Here is a 6,049-nt window from a genome sequence, read left to right on the forward strand (position 1 = left end):
CACAAAATCCTGACTCGTACTAAAGAATATATTAGGTACACAAAGGAGTCACCTAATAATCCCGTAGAACTGGATTGACTTTAAATTATATCAGCAATAGCAGTTCACGCTATTTACAACGATCACCGAATGGAAGTCAAAAATATCAAAATATTACAAAAAGACTTTTCCAATTACAATGAAAGGAGAGTTCCATATAATACTTAATCCTACTGCTCTCAATAGAAAGGAAGGTCATAACATACATCCTACTTGGTCTATCTATTCTAGCCACCTTGCTTGATACCAGTGGAGTTCAACCAGGTCTGTTGTGAGATAGTAACTCACTGAAGACAATGGTGTACGGTGGCGCAACTTCGTGGATTGGTTGAAGTTAAATATTAACACCATTGGATGCCGGCTCAGTGGTCTAGTTGGTTAAGCGCTTGATGCGAGACTGATAGGTCCTGGGCTCGAATTTCTCGGGGTGTGGGATCGTGGATGTGCACTGCTTAGGATTCCCATACTGCGACGAAACGGCCGTCCAGTGCTTCCAGATTTTCCATGATGGTCTAGCTTAAATTGACTCATGATTTCAATCTGTGAAATTTGTAAAAATCTCCACAAAACTCATTCTGATATTATTTTACAAATTAAACTCTATTGTTTCTCACCAGAAAGGTCACACATTTTTTTCATTTTTAACAGTGCACACTTACATATACACAAATTTTACATTCGTGTCGCTTATGAATCACCATGATCGAAATGACATGACATTGATTTATTCAGACTTGTGTTTTTGATTGACAACATAATATTCATCTTGTTCCGGTTGTACTATATAAACTTGAATTAATTTGTATTTGGTTATTTATTTATTATTCTCTGAAGAAGTGATCTACACTAAATCACGAAACATCAGAAAATCTAATTTTGTCTACTCATTGGGATAATGACAATTATATTATTTATGTAGATTGATTGATCTCCACAATTAGAAGTTAGCAGTTCAGTCCATTGACATCTAAATAATGTACATTCATTTCGATGTATCTTGCAAGCAACCACGATGTCTCTGATCGGACTCTTTTGTAACTTGTACAACGAAAGATTGTATACTTATTACAAATCTACCTGAATAGATTATGCAATTAATAGACATAATGATATATTAAAAACAAACAAGAAAACAGATAACTTGTTGAAATATCTAAATATCAAGAACAGGTACCGTAGATATTCAAGCAGGCCGTTGTTTTTTTTCAACACTATAGTAAGTACATCTCATGAATACAAAATAAGAAATCAGAAATGATTATTTCAATTTTAATATCAACAATGGAACGGTGGGTAGCTTTGAAAAGGTCTGACGTCGTGGAGAAGATTTGTAGCTCAGGTGTATGATTTTGGTGGAGTTTTGTTCTCTGAGCTGGATGGTTTGCTCGTGGAGCTTTCATCGTTCTTCTGAACGACATCATCAGCACAAACTTCAGATAGAAGTGAAGTGTTCGAATTTCTCCATATGCATTTCACAGCTTGTTCTGTGCACCTCGATGTTGATTGGTTCTTGTTGACCTTAAATTTATCATTGTTTACTTCTTTGTTTTGGTTGTGTCTCCCATTGGTTTGATTTTTGTTCCTATATTTATGCATGATTTTCCTGATTGGTTGATAAATTGGATTGATTTCAATATGTTTGTTGATTGACCTGAGTGCGAAGCTTCTAAAAATTCTCTGGTGTTTTTGGAGTTTCCTCTGTCTAGGATTTCTACATTTTCCCAATCGAATGAGTGTCCGTAGTTATCCACGTGTATTGATATAAGTGAAGAGATATCATGGCGTTTGACTGCTAATTGATGTTCATGTGGGCGTAGGTGGAGAGGGCGTCCGTTTTGTCCGATGTAGTGTTTGTCGCAGTTGGTACAATTTATTTTGTAGATGATGTTTGATTTGTTTTCCTTTGTTATTACATCTTTTGGTTCGCATAGGATTGATTTTAATGATTTTGTTGGTTTGTGTGCCACACCTATCCCGAAGGTTTTCAGCAGTCTCGTTGTGGTTTCTGATATTCCTTGTATGTACGGTAGGGTGCTCCTTTTGTTGATTTTTGTGCTTGAATTGGGTTCTGATGCTGTGTGCCGTTGGTGCTTTTTGATGGAGTTGATTGGGTAGCCGTTCTTTTGAAATATGTCCTTCAGGTATTTCTCTTAATTTTTTTTGCTGTCAGTGTGTTGCAGTGTGTCCTCGCCCTCTTGAACAATGTGTGTACGCAGTTGATTTTGTGAGCTCTTGGGTTGTTGCTGTTGTAATTGAGGATTTGATCTGTATGGGTCGGTTTCCTATATACTTGAGTTTCCAGTTTTCCTGTATCGGTTCTAGTGATCAATATATCCAATAATGCTATTTGGTTGTTTGACTCCTGTTCCATTGTAAACCTGATGTCGTTGAAAACGTTGTTGATCAGTTTGTATGTGTTTTCCAGTTCATCCTTTTTGACGATGACAAAGGTGTCGTCTACGTAGCGAATCCAAATTTTTGGCTTGATCACTGGTAATATCGTGGCTTCTAGTCTTTGCATCACTGCTTCTGCGATCAGTCCTGATATTGGTGATCCCATTGGTGTCCCTTTTGTTTGTTCGTAGATTTTGTTGTTGAATTGAAAATATGTTGTTAGGCATAAATCGATGAGTTCCAGTAGACTTTTAATTTGAAGCGTCTGACGTTTTTTCCGTGTCAAGTACATTTCATAAAACAAAATTGAAATATGTGCTGATATTTAATTTTTGAGTTTTAAAACCACAAACATACAAAGAGATATGAAAACTATTCACATGCTTAGTAACAACTGATTATCAGTTTAACGTTGAATTTTGACTCCGAGTAGATAATGAGTGATGAATGACAGTTCCTTGTATATATTCATGTTGATTAGATTGGAAGACAGATATCAGTATGACGAAAATCTTATAGCTTTCTGGTTATATATAATATTTGAAAGTATTTGAATTGTAGTATGAACTAAGAATCCCCGAAATAACGCAATTGAACCAAGAAGTACGACACAAGCACAAGCGAATGTATTGTATTTAGAATTTGAAATCAAGCATTCAACAAGTACAAAAGAATCATTAGTTCATTCAAACACCACATTATAACAACTATCTCGATAATGTAATAAGAAGACGAAGATTATCAGAACTATCCTATAACCAATTTCGATTATGCTTAATTTTGGTTGGGCCATTTTGTTCATTTAACAGACAATGTTATTTGAATAATAACAATTCGCCATGGTCCACCAGGGTTCTTGGTACCTTTGTGGTTGCGCCACAGGATTGAGCTGTACTATTCAGATTGTAGCATTAAAGCCTGTACAGTGTCTGGTTCTTCTGCTAAACGGGGTTGAGCTGTACTATTTGGGTTTTTACGTGAAAGTCCGGATGGTGTCTGGTTCTCCTGAAAACCAATGTAAAATTACCCTGGCCCACAAGGGTATATTATATAACTGTGAACTGTGAACAATTCGTCTATTTCTTTGTACCGTTATGATCACTAGAGCACATAACATACTCGTGTTAAAATATTGGTCGCTTTTATATATATCACTCGATGATTCATCCTCCTTCCCAGGTATATATGTACTCAAATCTTATTATTAGTTTGCTTTGCCTTTCTGTGCCCTTATGAAATTCGACTATAAATTTGCCTATGTAATTGCTAGCATATACATATTCCGCTCTCTGCTACAAATTCGCTCGATGTACTTATAGCTATGTGATCTGCGCCATCCTCTAATAAACTGTAGTTGGCGCTTGTTACTGCTTTCTGATTACAAACACTATTGAGATTTATATCATAGCGGTTACTGAGGTGATTGATTGACGACACAAAGCCACTACATGGTGTTATCAACTGAAACTAAGAAATATTACTATAAGTAAGCAACTTGTCATGTGAACACAAAATTCCAAATAAATATTTAATTGCAACTGCATATCAATACGAAAACCAAGTCTAGAATTTCTTGTCGATTAGCATCAACGATCAAATATAAAAATAGGTATATATGTGTTAGATTTCATCTTTAGCTAGATTTACTATTTTGTATGTATGTTGAAAATCAGGTGTCTTTGAAAATTTAAGATATGTTACTAGCTAAGATGTTGGTTGGAGGTAGTCAACAGGAAATCCCAATGATCGATCAATTGTAAATACATCTCAGTCTCACAGGAGGTCAGTCGCGGCCCGATAACTTAATGGCAACGTCTCTGACTGTGAAACATAGTAACACGGGATCGAATCCATTAGGGAGCATCAGTTCTCTCAAGATGACAGGTATACTTTGGTGACGAGTGTCAAGTAGCATGAAACCTAGGTCCAGAGTTTCCTGTTGACTACCTCCAACCACTATCTTATCTCAACTTAGTGCACCCAATATCACCTAGACTGGTGGACACATTGCAACTGAGTCGACAGGATTCGATCTATACTAAGAAGGACTTGACGTACATGGCATTGATCATCACTCAGTGATCAATCAATTGTAAATATGTTACTAGCATATTTCACTCATTACTTATTGCATAATCTACATTTTAAGAGTTTGAATATAATGAATAATTCAATTACTTACAAGCAGTTAAACACAGAATAACACATCTGAAGCATATTTAACTATGTATTCAATGACAACATTTTCATTGGAACATTTCGAACTTGATGATCTTCGTTATGGTGACGAAATTCAATTCTATTATACAAGGATATATTTCATGTGGAATATAGATTTTCGAAATATTACACATTGTTAGCACTAAATAATGAGAATCTAATGGGGTGAATCGAATTGGCCTTATTTTATCTAAATCATTGGTATTACATTGTAAAACATCTGAATGAATGAATAAATATCCAAGACATCACAATTCTACTTACTGCGGTGTTTTTAATAAGTTAGCATTTTTTTATTATCTCTTCCGTTTAGTAGTGATCATTCTTTTGAATTCAGGTCGATGCACACAAGAACCGAGTTGTATTCTTTCTCTTGAAAAAGCCATGACAGTTATAACAAATCATTGTTGCAAGGCCCAACTTTCCTTTGATTTTTTTCAAATATTACTTGGATAGATGATGTCACTAATATCAGATATCTTGTAGAGGCTGATACTATATCAAACCCACATAGGTTATTCTACTTTTTAGACAAACCAATTTATCAATTCTACTCAAACCATGTTTTGACCTCGTCAACGATTCATTTATCAACGTTGACTGTTTTTATGTAAACGTATGCGTGTACATTTCTTATCTTACTCATCTCACGTCCATAACTTATTTTTTTTCTGACTACAAAGATCAATTAACGCTTAATTAAATCGAATTGGCTCACTCGCCTACAGCATCATGCGGCACTTTGATTTGCTTCGCTTTCCAATCAACGATTAAACGGAATATACACACTCAATAATCCACCCTCGTATTTGATTCATTTAATTCTGTTATTCACCAACGTGGTTTAAGTCGATGATAATATACGAGGATTGACGACATGTGTAAGTCCATAACGATAATCACACGATCTATCTGGGTTCAAATCTACCGGCCACTGAAACCTATACAAATTAGTATTCGCTTTAGTTTCGTGATATTGTTGGTTAGAATTGTACTTCTATAGTATGATGCCATAATTGTAATATTGTACTCATCATGTATCGTACAATAGTTGTGCTTTTCAGTTTTCTGAATTAAATGATTAATAGAACTGTTTGGATGCTATTAAATTCCTTTGAGGATTTCATATATAGATTTGGTTCCTTTTAGAAATTCTAAAAGATCAACAATGTTATCAACTAAAGAATATGATGAATTCATTTTATTTCTTCAACTTCTTCGTTACTTACATGCAAGTTCAGCAGTTTGATCATTTCGAATTGTTAACAAAACTTTGAACTTGACGAAATATTCTATCAAGTGACTAATAAATTACTTTCTCTAAGTAACTGTAAGTCTATCTTATACAGTGAAAAGTTAATATCGAGAAGATTCGATTCTAAAGATGAGGTTGTAT

This window comes from Schistosoma haematobium, chromosome 1, assembly GCF_000699445.3.
Source record: "Schistosoma haematobium chromosome 1, whole genome shotgun sequence".
Classification (NCBI taxonomy): domain Eukaryota; kingdom Metazoa; phylum Platyhelminthes; class Trematoda; order Strigeidida; family Schistosomatidae; genus Schistosoma; species Schistosoma haematobium.